This window comes from Arvicanthis niloticus, chromosome 17 (assembly GCF_011762505.2).
Source record: "Arvicanthis niloticus isolate mArvNil1 chromosome 17, mArvNil1.pat.X, whole genome shotgun sequence".
Lineage (NCBI taxonomy): Eukaryota > Metazoa > Chordata > Mammalia > Rodentia > Muridae > Arvicanthis > Arvicanthis niloticus.
The window spans coordinates 36,502,836-36,521,437 of NC_047674.1; the positions used below are offsets into that span (position 1 = coordinate 36,502,836).

Below are 18,602 nucleotides of genomic sequence, written 5' to 3' on the forward strand. Positions count from 1 at the left end.
TGTTTGTCTATGGGTATCTACATCTACCCTGGACAGCTGCTGGGTAGAACCTCTCAGAGGACAGCCATGCTAGGCTCCTGTCTACAAGCACAACATAGCATTATTAATAGTGTGAGGGATTGGTGCCTGCCCATGGGATGGGACTCAAAATGAGCCAGTCACTGGTTGGCCATTCCTTCAGTTTCTGCTCCATCTTTGTCCCTGCATTTCCTTTAGACAAGACCAATTTTGGGTCAAATGTTTTCAAGGTGGGTTGGTATCCCTATCCCTCCACCGGGGCTCCTGTTTGATTATTGGAGGTGGTCTCCTCAGGTTCCATATCCCTACTCTTGATCTTAAGCTAAGATCACCTATAATCAACTCTTGGGAGCCTCCCTCATCCCAGGAGTATAGGACTTCCTAGAGAATTCCCCCACCACTAACCTCCCCCAATGTTGCTGGTATTTACATTCATTCTGCTGGCCCTCTAGGCCTCTCCCCTGTCTCTCCCCATGCCTAGTCCAGTCTCCATATTCCCCTTGCCCTCCCTTCTCCCACCCAAGCCTCTCCTTCCTTCTGCCTCCCATGACTATTTTGTTCTACCTTCTAAGTGGAATTAAAACACCCTTACTTGGGATTTCCTTTTTGTTTAACTTCTTTGGGTCTGTGGGGTATAACATGAATATTCTGAATTTTTTGGCTACTATTCACTATCAGTGAGTACATACCATGTATGTCCTTTTGGGTCTAGGTTACCTCACTCAGGATGATATTTCCTAGTTCCATCAATTTACCTGTGAAATCTATGATGTCCTTCTTTTTAATAGCTGAATAGTATTCCATTGTGTAAATGTGCCACATTTTCTATATCTATTCTTTAGTTGAAGGACATCTGGATTGCTGGGGTGGTTGGCAGATCCAATTAGGATGAGTGGTTGGGCAGAGTTTCAAGCTTGGGGCCCCTGAAGGTTTGTTTCCATGAAGAGGCAGGATGCTCTTTGGATCCCAAAAAGCTCCTCCAGAGTGGGAGCTGGGATTTTTGTTTTATTCTGTACTTCCATATAAATCTTAAGATTTTTTTCTATTTCTGTTGTTACTGGAATTTTTATTAGAATTGCATTGAATCTGCTCTTGCAGAAGACTCACATTCTGTTTCTTGCACCCATATAATGGCCCATAACCATCTATAATTCCATTTTGAAGATATCTGAGACCTTCTTCTGACCTCTACAGCCACCAGGCATTCACAGGTTGCACATATATGCACACATGCAGGCTGTCTTAGTTAGGGTTTTATGGTTGGGAAGAGACACAGTGACTACAGCAATCCTTATAAACAAAAACATTTAATTGGGGCTGGCTTACAGTTTCAGAGGTTCAGTCCATTATCATCATGGTGGGAAGCATGAAGACAGACATGGTACTGGGGTAGGAGCTTGAGAGTTCTACATCTTGATCTGCAGGCAGCAGGAAGAGAGAGCACCTCTGGCCTTGGCATGGGTATTTGAAACACCAAAGTCCACCTTCAGGGACACATATTCTCCAACAAGGCCACACCTATTTACTCCAACAAGACTACCCCCTGGAAGTCATTCTTATTCAGTCACTACACAGATGAAACAATAATATGCATGAAATAATTAAAAAAAAATCTAAAGGTATTTATTTTATAGTCTAATTTAGACATACATATATAAATGCATGTGAATTAAAATATGTGACATCTGGCAAATTGTTTACATGATTCCAGAAAAGGTAAAGAAATTTAAAGACAATGGATATAGATAACCAAATAATGTTGTGTGATAGCTAAAGAAATTCCACTTTGTGCTAGGCAGCCATTTTGGTACCTAAAAGCTGTTTGTCTCTGACTCAAGTTCCTAAAACACAGTTCAGCATAATTGCAACCCCTTGACCCCCACCCAAGAATGTGATGACATCTTCTTAACTTGGCTTCTGCACCTTCTTTTTTTGTTTTTCGAGACAGGGTTTCTCTGTGTAGTCCTGGCTGTCCCAGAACTCACTCTGTAGACCAGGCTGGCCTCGAACTCAGAAATCCACCTGCCTCTGCCTCCCAAGTGCTGGGATTAAAGGCATGTGCCACCACCGCCCAGCAGCTTCTGTACCTTCTTATGCAGACATTCAAGGACTGTTTTGAGGCCACTTTGACCATCTGACCTTGGTAGTGCAGAACAGTTCTTAGAGTTTTTGCCTTTAAAGGCCCTTCCTTCACCCATTTCTGCACAGCACATCTCTGATTTGAATTGGAGACTGTGGCCCTAATAATAGCTTTAATAAATTTGCTTAATCATAATATAAATGGAGTCTAGGGTCTTTTCCCAGTGGTCTTGAACTTCACAACAATGAAATAGTAATTATAGTTGTTAGAGGATAGATACAAACAGAACTTATTATACTATTTTGCCATTGATTTTATCATGTTTACTTGAACAACTCCCAAAATAAAGCATCATTCAAAGGATTGTTTTTTTATATGCAAACATTTCCTTTAATGCATTAGCTGTAATATACACACATATATACACATTTATTTGCTTCTTGTTTGTTTATTCTGTTTTGAAGCTGAACCTTACTAGGCATTCTAGGGCCTTAAACTCTATACTCCCGCCTCAGCCTCTCAAGTGCTGAGTCATAGGTATGCACAACCACACTATGGTGGTTTGAATATGCTTGGCCCAGGAGTGGCACTACTAGGAGGTTTAGCTTTGTTGGAGTAGGTGTGTCACTGTGAGTATGGGCTTTAAGACCCTTGTCCTAGTTGCCTAGAAGCCAGTCTTCTCCTGTTTTCAGTCAGATCAAGGTGCAGAACTCTTAGCTCCTTCACAGCACCATGTCATGCTTCCTACCATGATGATAATGGACTGAACTTCAGAACCAGTGAGCCAGTCCCAATTAAATGTTGTCCTTTAAAAGAGTTGCCTTGGTTATGGTGTCTCCTCACAGCAATGGAAACCCTAACTAAGACACGCACCCAGCTTTACATGGCTATTTTATTTATATTCTTGAAGATATTTTAATTTTTGGTAGTTTTATACATGTATATAATAAATTTAAAAGTAGTCTTTCACCCCCTACTACTCTCATCTCCCTGCCTGCTTTGTGTGTGTGTGAGGGAGGGGTGCTTGTATTAACATATATGTGCAGTGATTTACTGGAGCATAGGCACCTTTCCAGTGACTATAGGACTGAAGAAAGTGACTAACTACTACCACCAGATCCACCACCCTCAGGGTGTTTTAGCTACTTTTCCTGTTGATATGATAAAATTCTCTAGCCACTTAAGGGAGGAAGGGAATCTCCTGGCTCACACACAGTTCTAGGGCATAGTTCACTAGGCAAGAAGTCAAGATCAACCAGTTGGCCACACAGTATCCACAACTGAAAAGCAGAGGGTAGTAGATACACTGTACTTTTTTTTTTTCCTCCACTTACATCATCCAGGATTCTTGCCCAGGAAATGGTCCTGTCAGAAGTTGAAATGAGTCTTCTGTCATCAAGATATCCAAAGGCCCATCTCCCAGAAGGTTCTAGATTCTGTCAAATAGACAATTAACACTAGCATTGTATCCAACAACCATTAACTGCAAAATGTTCCCCAGGTTTCCTATCTGGGATAATTAGTCATTTGTTCCTATCTTCCCAGGAACAGTGTCACACAGTAATTTAGCAAGCCTGGGGGGAAAGTCATGGAGATCTAAATTTATAACCGGAAGCACAGGTCACAACCCCAGCTTTGTGATTGATCCTTAGAGTAGGGGCAATGAATGGAACTGAGCTTTTCATCTGTGGAATTCAACACTATTCTAAGGAGTAGTATCAGAGTTGAGTTGTAGAGTAACATCACAAATCAAAAATGTATGTAACTTATTGTATTAGTTAGAGCTTTACTGATGTGAACAGGCACCATCACCAAGGCAACTCTTGTTTGTTTGTTTTTTGAGACAGGGTTTCTCTGAGTAGCCTTAGCTGTCCTGGAACTCACTCTGTAGACTAGGCTGGCCTCAAACTCAGAAATCTACCTGCCTCTGCCTCCCAAGTGCTGGGATTAAAGGTGTGAGCCACCATGGCACAAAGCAACTCTTACAAGAACAACATTTAATTGGGGCTGGCTTACAGGTTCAGAGGTTCAGTTCAGTAACATCAAGGCAGGAGCATGGCAGCATCCAGGCAGGCATGGTACAAGAGGAGCTGAGAGTTTTACGTCCTCATCTGAAGCCTGCTAGTGGAAGAGTAACTTCCAGGCAGCTAGGACAAGGGTCTTAAACCCCACACCCACAGTGACACACCTATTCCAACAAGGCCACATCTCCAAATAGTGCCACTCCTAGGGCCAGACATATTCAAACCATGACACTTATCAAATATGGGTAATGGTTTAGCTATAAAGTAAGTACTCCTGCCATCCCTCCAAATGGGCTTCTATATTGAAAGCTAGGTTTCTAGCTGCTGAATTCAACCATTAGGATGTGGGTAGTTGGCTGGGAATGTTGAGGGTTCCTCCAGGCTGGAAGTTAGGCACTGCTGCTGTGGCTCCATGGTTCCTCACAGCATGGCCCCAATGACACAAGAAAGTCCATGGGTTTTTACAGGCTTTAATGTCATGGCGGATGGTGGATGGATCTGGATGCATCCCCCCCAAAACCCAGAGCAGACCTGAGTTAAATAGGGAGGGAGGGGGAGGGGCTGGGGAAGAATGCTTAATTGGCTCCACCCTCTGCCTTTAGGTACCTCATTAGTATATAAATCTCTCTAGGGCCTGAGGCCTGTTCCTTGTGACTGTTGGCCATAGACCTCTCTGTGGGAGTGGTTATTGAAGGGCTGAAGCTAAATGAAAAGAACCAGGACCTAGGAGCAGAGCTGAACTCCTGCTGTTCAATAAGCTTCCGGGGTTCCAAACTCATGTTTGACCAATCACCCAGCTGCTTCTCACACCCCACCACCCCACATTAGGCATTGACTGTACCTAGCTGATCTATATAACAAGTTCCAGGACAGCCAAGGCAACACAGAAAAAACCCCTGTCTCTAAAAACAAACAAATGAAAAATGAGTTGATTGTACCATGAAGACTTTGACATTATTACTACATTAATGTATCTGAAGTTGGAAGAATTGTACTACTGAGAATGTGGTTTTGGGAGTTATATATTGCCCAGGACCCCTCTTTGGCTGTTTTTGCATCCTTGATACCATGAAATGAACATCTGTGTTCCAACACATCTATCCTCTATGATGTTCTGCTTTACAATAGGCCAGAAACACTGGAGCCAGCCAACTATAATCCCCAAAGCTGTAAACCCTAAAAAGCATTCCCTCCATTTATTTTATTATTATTATTATTTTTTTAAACTTGAGATAGAATTTTACTACATAGCCCTAGCTGGCCCTAAGTTTGTGGTCCTCCTGGCTCAGCCTCTCAATTACTAGGATTGTAATCATGCACTACTGGTGTGACCAGCATTTCTCTCCCTTTGAGTTACTCTCCCTCACATATTTATCAGAACAAGTGACTCTGACTACCACATATGATATTTGGCTACAGAGTGCACTGCAGAACATCTGTTGTTTGTGCTCATGAGATCATGACTGGGTGGAGATGCAGCTCATGACAACACCTATCACCTTGAATGAGTATCATAGCACAGGAAAAGATAAGCATTTAAAGTGTTGTTTCCACTGAATATGTGTCACATTAGTGTTATCACAAAACTGAAAATTGTAAGTTGTGGGCCATCTTCATTTATCCCCAGAAAGGATTCACATTATTGTCTGAAGCTGTTGAAGGCTTGGACCACAGAAAACCAAGTTCAAGTCTTTGGTTTCTTTAGATAGTCCCAGAATCAGTTGGATCATAATTCTACACAGGTCATTTAATTTCCAAGTCATCCTTAGTTTATTGCAGCAAGTATTGACAACTCTTAAGATATGAGGTTGAGGTATCTCTTCTGTAGTTCACAAATATGCAAAATCAGCAATATTCTTAACCAATGGAAACACATCATGTACTCATGTAAGAGCAATTATCTAGGCCCTTTTCTTTTCTTACAGGTGTGATCTAGTAATAGTTTATCATCTAGTCCTGCACTTAAAAGTAGGTAGCAAGTCAGATTGGAAGGAAGAGGGAGACTGATAGGAGAATCAGAGCCTTGGGAGAACTGTAGAGAGAGGAGGACTTTGACTTCCAGCTAGAAGAAGAAGAAATATTTCCAAAGACTTTCTAGTAGGCTTAAGGATTTACTGTAGAATTATACCCAGAGCAAAGATTTCTGTGGTTTTCCAAATTACTTACCATCTTGCTCTTTTCCAGAAAAGCTTACAGGGTTAGCTGGTCAATGTTTCTTACTCATTTGTATGCACATTACTGCTGGTTCTGGGCTAGGGAAAGACTCCTTGGAAAAATAACAAAGAGTGCCACATCTACTCTGACTGACCTATCTTTTGTTTTTAAAAGTAAAAATGGATGCACACATATACCAAGGATTTTGAAAAAAAATAATCTAGGTGAGAAAGACCAAGAGGAGCAAAAGAAACATAAAGCCAATTTGAGAAATAGAACAACAACAACAACACAAACCTGGGTAAACCAATATTTTCTGAAGAGTTCAACTCAATGTTCTATTTATAAAACTGTTAGATTTTCTACTAGTAACTATGCAAATATCAGAAATGCATCAGAAATGCAACAAACGTCTGAACACAAAAAAACAATGGCGAGAAAAACTCAATTAGCAATTCTAGAAGGTTCTGAGGTGGAGGGCAATGAGACACTCTAGTGGATGACCTTTCACCCATGAAGCATACAGGCAGCACTTATTGGACTTGTGAGTTATAAAATAATAATAAGAGAGAGAAAGAAAGGAAGGAAGGAAGGAAGGAAGGAAAGAAAGAGAGAAAGAGAGAGAGAGAGAGAGAGAGAGAGAGAGAGAGAGAGAGAGAGAGAGAGAGAGAAGAAGACACAACACAAAGTTGGGGGCATCTGGGAAGAGTTGGAGTAAGGGTGGATGATAAAATGCAAATACATTGGGCTCTCGCATGAAATTACCAAAGATTATGTTTAAATGCCTAAGAGGTCTCCTAGATCGAAGAAGGAAAGTGGCATGAAAAGAAAGATTTGAATACAGATAGGGAAGGAAAGCATGGAAGGGCAGGCTCAGTCTATGGATTCCAGCATTTGACAGGTTACATGCATTTCAAAGACCAAGACTTAAAGAAACAGAAGAGAAGAGATTCCGCACATCAAAGTCTCTGCGTGGGTAGGAGCATGGAGGAGGGGAGATTTTTTTTACTAATTAATTATTTTATTTATCTACATCCCAGTTGCCCTCCCTCTTAGTTCCCCCTCAAAGAGTGTTTCCCCCCTCCTCCCACCTCTTCCTCCCACCCTGGGGTATCAAGCCTCTACAGGATTAGGTACATCCTTCTCCCACTGAGGCCAGACAAGGCAGTGCTCTACTACATATGTGCCTGGGCCTATGACCAGCCCATGTATGCTCTTTGGTTGGTGGCTCAGTCCTGGGAGTTCTGAGAAGTCCAGGTTAGTTGACACTGTTGTTCTTCCTATGGGGTTTCCATCTCCTTCAGCACCTTCAATCCTTCCCCTAACTCTTCCATGGGGGTCAGCAATCCCAGTCCAATGCTTGGCTGTGAGTATCTACATCTGTCTCAGTCAGCTGTTGGTAGAGCCTCTCAGAGGACACCCATGTCTGCAAGCACAACATAGCATCAGTAATAGCATCAGGGATTGGTGCCCAGTTGGGCCAGTTACTGGTCAGCCATTTCTTCAGTAGAAAAAGAGATTATTAAGGAGAAAAATTGTTTAGACAATCAGAGCAGATTACGTTTAAGTTTTTGAAAACTTTTAAAAGCATCAGTTAGGAATTAGGCTATTTGATAAATAAAACAATATATTCCATACAAACATCAATTTTGTATTTTAGTTTCTCAAGGTTAAATATAAAATCATAATTCATAAATCATAATTCATAAATGCTTGAACTCCGCATGGGTTGCTCCCCTGTAATCCCACCTCTTGGGAATCTGAGGCAGGAGGATCAAAATTCAATGACAGCATGGTGAGAGCTTGGCAAACAAGTCTAAAGTAACAGTTATCAACCTGTGGGTCGCAACCTTTTTGGAGGTCATAGGATCCTTTCACAGAATGTCAGACAAGGTGCATATCAGATATTTACATTATAATTCACAACAATGACAAAATTACAGTCATGAAGTAGCAAGAAAGATAATTTTATAGTTGGGGGGTGGTCACCACAACATGAGGAACTGTATTAAAGGGTCACAGCATTAGTAAGGTTGAAAGCCACTGGTCTAAAATCTTCAAGATAGAAAATCCAACTCACTTTCAGAGAAATGAGAGAGTATTTAACATTAGTTTTCTATGTAGCAATATTGGATGATGAGACTGTAATGAAAAACTATATCTATAGTTATTTTCTGTTTTTTTTTTTTTTTTTTTTTTTTTTTTTTTTTTGTTTTTTTGTTTTTTTGTTTTTTTTTTTTTTTTTTTAAGATAAGCCTCCAGGCTGACCTAAATCTCACTATGACCCTCACACTAGCTTTAAACCACAGCAATACTAGTAAATCATCCTCTCAAGTGCTGGGATTATTAAAATGAGCTACCATACTTGTACTTTATAAACTTTTAGGAGAAATAATTGTGAATTTAGTATTTTATGCCTGGATAGAATATCTGACAGTTATGAGGATAAAGGAATATGTTTTTAAGCATATGAGAATTCGTCTTTCTAGAGAACACTATGGAAATAGGTAGTTTGACAAAACATGGAGTAAAACTGAATCCAATGATTGAGAATATGGAAACAATTAAGCTAAGCCAGGAGACCAAGTTTGTACAGATGGAAGCAGGAACCAGACTTTCTGGCCACAGATAGTGACGTGCAGTATGGATATTGCTCAGCCCATATTAAAAACCTACAGTTCTTTTGTCAGTAAAATGAAAGAGAAGTAGTCACAATAGCTAAAAGCAATAAAGATTTGGAAACTGGTGGCTTAAATGTAAAGCACTTTTGCTTGATGTTTGGAATGTTGTTTGACTGGTATAGGGTTGTAAAATTCAGTTTTTAACAAAGGGTAATCCTATTTGACTTCATGTCACACTAAAAAATATTAACAGTCATATATATACTCTTAACACAGTCATGCTATGTACTCTTTTGTATAAAATTATAAAAAAAATCATTCTACACAAAATAACCCCATTTCATTTCATTATACTGAGAATTAAATAATTTTTATTTAATGAATTAATTTAATTTAATTATTTATTTTCTGTAGTTACATTTTTGAGAATTCTGGAATTTTGGCTTCTCTAAAAACTGGAAATATTATAAGAATGTGCTTTCGTTTTAATCCCAGCCATAAGATGTGGGGCTGCTTCAGACTGTCTGCAGCAGCTGACTATATGATTTGCCTTGTGTTCTAATAAAAGAATGTTTTTGACAGTTGCAGATAATTTCTGAAATTGTGTGAAGTTTGGAATTCTGGGAACTATTCAGAGGTTTCATAAATGGTAGGAGCTCCAAGAAGTGTGATGGGCAACTGTAGTGGCTATTCCAGATTGTCAACTTGGCTATATATGGAATGAACTACAGTCCAGAATCAGCAGTCTCACCTGTGATCCTGATATTGAGGTTGGGAGATAAAAATTTCTGACCTGGATCTTGTCATGGAGATCTTGAGGCATAGTGGCTATGAATCTCAGGAGACTAAAGCAAGGAGATCTCTGACATCTGGGACAAAGCAAGTCCCAGATCTAGGCATGGTGGTACACACCTTTAATCTGGGCCACACCTTCTGCTGGAGACCTACATAAGGATATTGGAAGAAGGAAGACTCTTCTTTGCCTGCCTTGTGGGACTGAACAACTGCTAGATCCTTGGACTTCTATTCACAGTTGCTGCTGACCATTGTTGGGAAGTTGGACTACAGACTGTAAGTCATCAACACATTTCCTTAGTTTTTTTTTTTTTTTTCTAAGACAGGGTTTCTCTGTATAGCTCTGGCTGTCTTGGAACTCACTCTGTAAACCAGGCTGGCCTTGAACTCAGAAATCCGCCTGCCTCTGCCTCCCAACTGCTGGGATTAAAGGAGTGTGCCACCGCTTCCCGGCTTCAAACTCCCTTAATATATAGACACTTACCTATAAATTCTGTGACCCTAGAGAACCCTGACTAATACAGCAGCTATCGTTCATTTAGGGAGGCTGGTTGTGGTTTGTTAGTAGCCATGGTCAAAGAAGAAACAAACAAACAAAGAAACAAATTAGATTCAGGAATCCTTTTCCCCTTTCCCTCTCTTTCTTTCGTTCCCCTTATCTTTATTTTTCTCCTACCTAGTGTAGAACATGAAACTGGAGGGATAAAAGGTAGAAAAAAGGACCCACAAAGTAGCAAAGACCAGCTACACTTACTTTTCCATAAGTTAGGAGTTTGAAAGGGTCAAAGGAGAAAAGAAATACAACAGAAGCTTTCAGAATAGGAAGCCATTGTATACTACCGGGCCCAAAGGGATGTTTAAGAACGCTTTGGGCTACAAATGTTATCACTTGAAGGGAAGCAGCAACAGTGGTCTTGTGCGCACTTTTGTTACCTCCCACAGGTAATCCTGAACACTTACCCATACTTAGGCTCCACAACAGTCCTTCCAAGTGCTAAGACTTTTCAATTGAGAGTCAAAAAAAATCAGGTCACAAAAAGTTAAGTACTTTGTTTCTATACATACATAGGAATGGTGGCTGATGATTGGAAATCAAACAGCTATTTATTTAGAGTATATGGGTATGAAATGTAGAAAATGTAAAAACAAGTTTAGATTAATTTCAGTATGTAGTATACAACATTTCAAATTTATAAATCTATAAATTATAAGCTACATAGATTTGTACAGCTACTACAGTATACAGTAGTTACTAGGAAAATGAGACACAGGAGGAAGAGGTATTGAATATTGACTAAATGTAGGGCTGCATTCTGAGAGATGCTTGGTTAGGTTTCTCTGTGTCTGCTAATAGCCTGTGTAGGATTTTGGGTAGTCCCATTGGCTTCCATGGAGCAGATCCTGGAACAGATTACATAAGTGCATTCTTGTTCTTTACGATTGTAGCTAGGACTCAACCAGACATACTTGATTGGAAAGAAATAACTAGCACTGGTTTTTCCCCTTTGTGGTTTTCAATTCCCTTAAATTTTCCTTCTAGGTGTGACCCCCTTTTGCTTTCAACACTAACAGCAGCTTTTGTATGCTCATATGTTATGCCAAGAAAATACCTGGTTAAACTACACATACGAGAAAAACTCAAAAAACCTTGTAAGCAAAGTATTCGAGGTTGTTTCGGTATAGCACAGCGTGTTGTTTCCAGAAACGTTTCAAAATCGTATTTTGATTTTTTTCTTATTTAAAAAAGTATCAACTGATATAAACCTCAGCTTAACACAAACTTTAAAAATATTTATTTGTATTTATGCGTATTGGTGTTTTACTTGCATGTATGTCTGGGCATATGTAAGGGCAGTGATTCATTTTCATACTCTAGAAATTCATTTCTTTATGGTAATATTTTGTTTGGCTCTAGTTATTGCCAGGCACCATTCAGCAGCCTGGAATTTGTCAAATTTGTTCTTACGTACTTGATTATTTTATTGCAATGTAAGGATACCTACATCTACCCACTTTAGCTGGAGATGGCATGAGCCAATCAGTTTGTTTGTTTTTTTTTAAAGATTTGTCTCTTTATTTTTATGCAATAGAATACACTGTCACTGTCTTCAGACACATCAGAAGAACACCACAGGGAACATCACTATTTCTCATGAACTCAAAATCTACTTGTGTTATTCTGCTCCATTCCTCCCAACCCCCGTGTGTGTGTGTGTGTGTGTGTGTGTGTGTGTGTGTGTGTGTAAAGGGAATTGTGGTGATGATCAGACTGAATTATCATGTCTCTTAGGGATACACAAACTGTCCATTCTTGAGGTTCCCTTCCAGGCTGGTTTGTTTAATGTCAATGTGACACAAGCTAGAGTTGTTTGGGATGGAAAACTCTCCTTTGGAAAACTATTCCCGTAGACTGATTTGCAGACAAGTGCGTAGTTTATTTTTTTTAATTAGTGATTGATGCAGGAGGGTCCAATCTATTGTGGTGGTGCCACTCACAGGCTATTGGTTCTGGGTGCTACAAGAAAGCTGGCTGACCAAGCCATTGAGTGAGCAAGCGAGTCAGCAGCCTTCTCTATGGCTATTCTACCGCCTGACTTCAGGTTCTTGCTCTGAGTTCCTGCCTGGCTTCCCTTGGCACTGGATTGTGATCTGAGAGTTGTAAGCTGAAATAAACTTTTGCTTCCCAAGTTGCTTTTGGCTATGGTATTATATCAAAGCAATAGAGACCCTTGCTAAGATGGGAGCCAACAAAACACTACTGTAGTAGTGTTCTATGTCTATGTTCTGTAGACACAGGAAAATGCATCCTCCCCTTTCTACACCATCCCCAGCCTTCTGGGTACCAGAGGAGCAATGCTTTGCATCTTCATAGTTAATGAAGTTTTTCAGTGAACATAAATTGGGGCATCTGCCTATCAAATGTTGGGACAAAATTCTATTCTACTGTTCAGCCTCCATTCTTTGAAATACAGTAAAAAGGTTTTTCCTAGAAGCCAAAGTCTTCTAGTAAATCCATTATTGCCAAATGTAGGTCATCAAGACAAGAAATGTTTTTTGAATTTCTGTGGAGCCATGTGTCAGAATAGGTTCTTGGAATACAAGCTTACACAAAATTCACAATCTGTGCTGTTTAAAAGTGTATAGCTTGGGCTGGAGCGATGGCTCAGTGGTTTAGATCATTGACTGCTCTTCCAGAGGTCCTGAGTACAATACCTAGCAACTACATGGTGGCTCACAAGCATCTGTAATGGGACCTGATGCTCTCTTCTGGAGTGTCTGAAGATATACTCATATATAAATAAATAATTCTTTTAAGTGTACAGGTGAATTGATTAATGATTGGTTGTTTGTGTGTGTGGAGTACATACACAATAGCCTATGTGTTGAAGTCAGAGGATAACCTCTGGATGTCTGGATGTCTTCCACCATGTGAGTCGCAGGGATCAAACTCAGGTTAATAGGCTTTGTGGGAAGTATTTTATCTGCTAAGTCAACACACTGGCCAGAACATTTACAAATTATAAGAGAGTAAAATGATTAAGCCATTCATTTATGCCTAATTAGTTAAGTTATTATAAGTAGATAGAGCTAGGAAAAAGCTCAAGGATCTCCAAGAAAATCCAATCCAGATATTAGTAGCCTTTCTCAACACCTTGACTAGATACCTATCAGAGACAACTCACACAATGAAGGTTTATTTTGGCTAAAAGTTTTGGAGGACTTAAGTTAATCCCAGGAGAGAAGCCATGACAGGGGAAGCAATTCAAGTCTATGGTGGTGGCAGCCTGATGCGGTTGGTTACAATCTAAGTGTTGGCTGACAGACTTCCTGGAGAAAAACAACATAGGCTTCCTCACCCCCAAAAGGATGCCTAAGATGTATACTTAATGGGATAGATAAGCAGGTGAGCAAATTAAGGAAGGTGTGGTGTGGGTAGGGAGAGTGATATAGAGGAGATGGCCTTATAAGTGAAGTCTTTAAAAGATCCCTATGGCTTACAAAGGCCTGGGGTAGATGGAGGCTTATTTTATTGTTTGATCTAGCCTTTCTAGCTACCCTCTGCTGACCCCTGGTATATGATGGCAATTATCCATTCCTGAATTGGGAGGGCACTTCCTTTTATTCATTAATCATGAAGAAGGCTCACCTGGCTAGTCATGTTCAGGGGAAAGTCAATGTGTAGATTGGAGAAAGCCTGTCAGTTATAAGGGATACAGTGTTCTTAGATGAGCCTCTGATGTTCAATGGTTATCTCACTAAAAAATTCTGGATAATCTAATGCCTCTGTTTTCATCTCATGTTGAAACATAAAAGTACTTAAACCTTTTTGAAACTAATATGAGAGTGTGTAACTACAAAATGGTTTCTACAGAAAAATTTTACTACACAAATGTCATACTTTATTTTGTAAAATACTTCAGCACGTTGATTTATGTTGCATGGGGAGGCATGTGTGCCATGGTAGACGTGTGGAGGCGAGGGGCCAACTTCAGGAGTTGGTTTTCTTCTATTATATCAGATCTCAACCTTCAAAATGACATGACCCTTTAATACAGATCCTTGTGTTGTGAAGACCCGCAACCATAAAATTATTTTTTGGTGCTACTTTATAACTGTAATTTTGCTACTGTTAAGAATCATAATGTAAATGGTTTTGGAGATAGAGGTTTTTTGCCAAAAGGTTGCGACCTACAGGTTGACAACCACTGGTCTACTATGTGGACCCCAGGGTTTGTACTCAGGTGGTCAGACTTGGTGCCTTTCCTGCTGAGCCATCTGTAGCCAGCTCCACATGCCCAATTCTCTATATGCAAATATTGAGTTGTGGGCAACTCAAATATTTCTTGCTTTTATCACTTGACTGAACTAATATGGTAGAGTCCAGTGTTTCAGAGAAGGCAAACACTTTTCATATCAAACTTGTTTCTGAAAGATTTTTATTTTTTTTATCTATATGCGTTTCTCTTTGTGTGTGTTTACATAAGTACAGGTGCCCACAAAGCCAGAAGAGGGTGTTGGATCCCTGGAACTGGAATTATGGGTACTTGTGGCTGTCTGCTGTGGGTGCTGGGAATTGAATTCCAGTCTTTCTCTGGAAGAGCAGCAGATTGTTTTATCCACTGGTGCATCTCTCCATCTCTCAACAAATTTTTTTACAAGAGTTGAGTCCTAATATTGGAGAAACATCCTAACACTGCTGGGTATGAAAGTATAAAGCCCGAACCTTCTCCGATCTGACCTTTTGAATAGTCCTGAATGATGGATACACCTGGGTTCAGGGAGCCATTAGAAGGTGCCAGCTGTTGCCCCAGAGAGAGTGTCCAAGCGGCACAATCCTAACAGAGACTACAGGATGCCTTTGTGTTATGGCACCAAGATATTGGAAAATTGACACCAGTGTTCTGAGTCCCCAACCTTGCCTAGCCTCCTTGTGCATCATGCACCCTCTGTCCTAAGTGTGTCTTGGACAGAGGTCAGCAACAAGAGATCACCCTAGAATGAGAGCCTTGATGGCGGGAGGACCAGGAAGTGTCACACCCACAAACTGTGATGCAAAACTATGGTCCTCAGAGGCCTCAAGGATCTCCAGAATTTAGGACAGGTCACCAAATAGGACAGCCAGTGGGGACTTGTAGGGCTTGTTCTATCTATGGCAACAATGGTGTTTCAGACAAACATAACCTTCTTTGCCTAAGGCTGGGCAAGTCCAGTCACCTGTCTGCTGCTCAGCTGTTCAAGAAACAGCAGATGAGTCCCCCAGAGCTGCTTAGGTTGGCAGTCAAGACTGATTTGAACATGTGTATTATATACTGTCTTCCTTGGCTTTATTTTATGTGGACTTTGTTTTGCAAGATTCAAATTGAACTATTTTCCCCATAATTTTTGGTCCACTATAAACACACACTATTAGTTTTGTGTTGTTCTACTAATTTCATGTCCCAAGTTGGACTTTTAATGCTACCAGTATTATTTGATTTTTCCCATTAAGTGTTTAAAAGGACCAGTGGGCAGTTATAACCATTCCCAGGCCTCCTTTTTCTTGTAATCCGTGACGTGGGTAAAAGACAAAATACTCGTAAAAAAACAAGAAAAGCCTAGTAGTGGACAAATGTGGATTTGGATACTTGATTGAAAAACCAGACTCAAATATCATGTTTATATCAAAGATGTTAAGGCTTTATTATTTTATTATTATCATCAGAAATCTTCGATGTGTGGATGTGACATCACTATGACTGATATTTTTATCTTCGTTTTGTGTTTTGTCCTAAATTTACTAACAGTTCTCTGAAGAGATGTTTTTTGTATATTTTAAAATCCTACCTCCCTGCCTCCCTTTAACAATGAATAAGAGTTAAGCGTATTTTACTTTTTGCAATTCCTTCCCAAACAGCTCAAGTCAAAGTTTCTGATTATTCATTTCTGTTTTTCTTTCTTAAACACACAGACAAACCCACACAAAGCGTTTTAAAAGACTGTGAAACAAAGACGTGAGGTTTAGATACTTACAGCAGGCAATGGCATTCTAGAACTCCGACTCAGGACAACCCAGGCCTCTCTGCTGTTAGCGGTGAACTTACCAGAAGACAGTGAAAGTAAAGAGCAGGTCAACACACGCCAGTGGCTTGTTCTACCCCCTGCTGATCTTACTTTGCAAAGTATACTGGCGTGAGGTTTAACTTAACAAAGGTTTTAAAAGGAAGAGTTCAGGCCTCCGGGTAAGGTGCTCCGCAGGTGCTGACAACATTGTAATTGTCTTTGCAGACTGAAGACACAATCGCGGTCTTTAAGGGGCTCATTTTGGTTACAGTGACTGACAGGCTACAGTTAAACCATAACTGAAGGCTGGGATGGGGTAAACGAACTGCTGCAGACTATCAGTGTTTGCTCTCTGGATTTCAACTCGCTATTGAAGGACTGAACTCCAGGGGTCTTTATAGTTGTAGCTATTGATACCTTGGAAACCTAAGAAAAGCCATTTGAAAGATAAGAAAAAGTAACCGCAAGTGCCATTACCTGTCACAAATGCTACGATAGATTCTGCTACAAAATAATGAAGATTGTTTGAAAACTTTAAGTGTATTTAACCCGTTCTTTGCAAGGTGACAAGAAACTTTGACACATGTCAGAGGAATGAGGCATCTCTGGAAGGTAACATCTTGCTGGGGTCGCCCAAGGACTGAAGATCATATTTTGAAGACTGCTTCCCAAGAATATTTTTTGGTATCCAGGAATGTTTTTTTTTTATAGAGACAGGGTATGTCACTACGTAGCCTTGGCTGGCCTACAACTCTTGAAGATCCCACTACCTCTGCCTCTAGCGCTGAGAACCACGCCTATTCCCCCCAGGACTGTTTTCTAGGATGAGGCATTTGGAGTTCTGAGATTGTCCCAGCTAATCGGCTGCAGGGTGGGGGCAGCGCCACCCGGAATAATCAGGCCTAACGGTTCCATTTTCACCTCACACTAGAAAAGAACAAGCACTAGGCAGGGAAACCGATCCGCTCTGCCTTGTCTGTTTCCGTGCTACTTCGAGCGGCAACCAGCGTGCGCTCCCGGCTCAGCTGCAGAGAGGCCTGGCAGAGCCTCCCCCAGCGGCTGCGCGCAGGCCCTAGCGCGCAGGCGCAGCGCACGCTGTCCCGGCCCCCAGAACGGTAAACAGTGGCGTCACGTGACGCGGCCCCGCTCCTGCTCCCGCGCCGCCTCCGCCGCACGCCGATGGCTGCGGGCTCTTGCGGCGCCGCACAGGCTCCACGAGGCGAGCGACCCCTGGGCTCAAGGAAGCAGCGACTGCAGCTCGGACGGGGAGGGCGGAGCGCAGACCGGCCGTAGTGTCGTCACCGCGGCGGCGCGGGCCGGGGAGCCCCGAGCCGAAGCAGCAACGCCGACGCCCTGCGCGCACCCCCTCCGCGGCCCCCTTCTCCGCGGCCCCGCGGCCTCCATCTTCCTCTGGCTGCCGGTGGCAGCGCTCGTCTGCGGAGCGGGTGAGTGGCGGCGCCCGCCGCGACAGGCACTCGGTGGCCTCCCTCCCCCCACGCGGGCGTCCCGGGTTCTTTCCCCGCACCCCCACCTCGCGCAGCGGCCGCCCGATATTCCCAGGCCGTTCGGCCTCCCCGGCTCGCCCCGCCCCGGCCTGCCCCACCGTTTGGACCGCGAGCCCGGAGCGGCGGTGGCGGCGCGGCCTCCGCGCGACCGCCGGGCCTCGGCTCTCGCCCGCGAGCGTGCCTGGTCTCCATCGCCGCCGCGCGGGCAGTCGGCGCGGGCTACGCTGGGTTCCAAGGCCCCGGGTCCCCGGCTCAGTGGCCGCAGACCGCTCGAGAAGCCTGGCAGCCGGCCGGGGTCCCCGCCGAGGCCGACCCGCGCCCTAGGCCGGTCCGGGGCCCCGCATCAGGGACACCTCAGGCTGCGGATCTCCGGGGATCGCGCGCTTTTGTGCTGGGGACCGGGACAGTGGGCCGGTTCCTTTTGCCTACTTTGAAATGGGGAGCCCGGAGAGTCCTGCTTGCTTATGGGACGTGTAATTTAATGAACCACTAGTCGATAAGTACGTGTTAATGGTGCTAAATAACTGATCATCTGACACCGGGCGGGGGTGGCGGACTCAGGGAGAGGAGAGAGTGTTTTAGCACTGTCCAGCCAGAGGCTCTGTTCCCCAGATGCCCCTTCTCCCTGTCTCTGGGTAGCTAAATGACATTCCTAGTTGTTATAATTCGAATGTGTGTTTATTATTGCTATTGAGTAACAATTTGTAGAGAGCGGTTGTGGTTTGAGGGAGGTGGCAATGCTTTAATGTCTGCCTGATGTTAATCTTCATTCTTCGGACAGGTCTTTTAGAAAAGGATCGAACAATCTAGACTTGTCTCACGTCATGAATTTTGCTACCTTATTTTACACTAGAAAAAAAAATCA

General features: G+C 42.3%; 1 protein-coding gene across 8 annotated transcripts in view; it reads left to right on the plus strand.

Annotated features, from left to right (window-relative positions):
• The first annotated feature begins 17,409 nt into the window (after positions 1-17,409).
• Positions 17,410-18,602, plus strand: part of Phf3 (PHD finger protein 3) — a 66,295-nt gene continuing 65,102 nt past the window's right edge. For 6 of the 8 annotated variants that reach the window (XM_034521331.2, XM_034521336.2, XM_034521335.2 and 3 more), the window contains exon 1: positions 17,410-17,677. The gene's annotated coding sequence lies outside the window, so the exon portion shown is untranslated. Of the gene's footprint in view, positions 17,678-17,706; positions 18,238-18,602 lie in introns of those variants that run through there. The other 2 variants (XM_034521332.2, XM_076915132.1) reach the window with 2 other exon arrangements.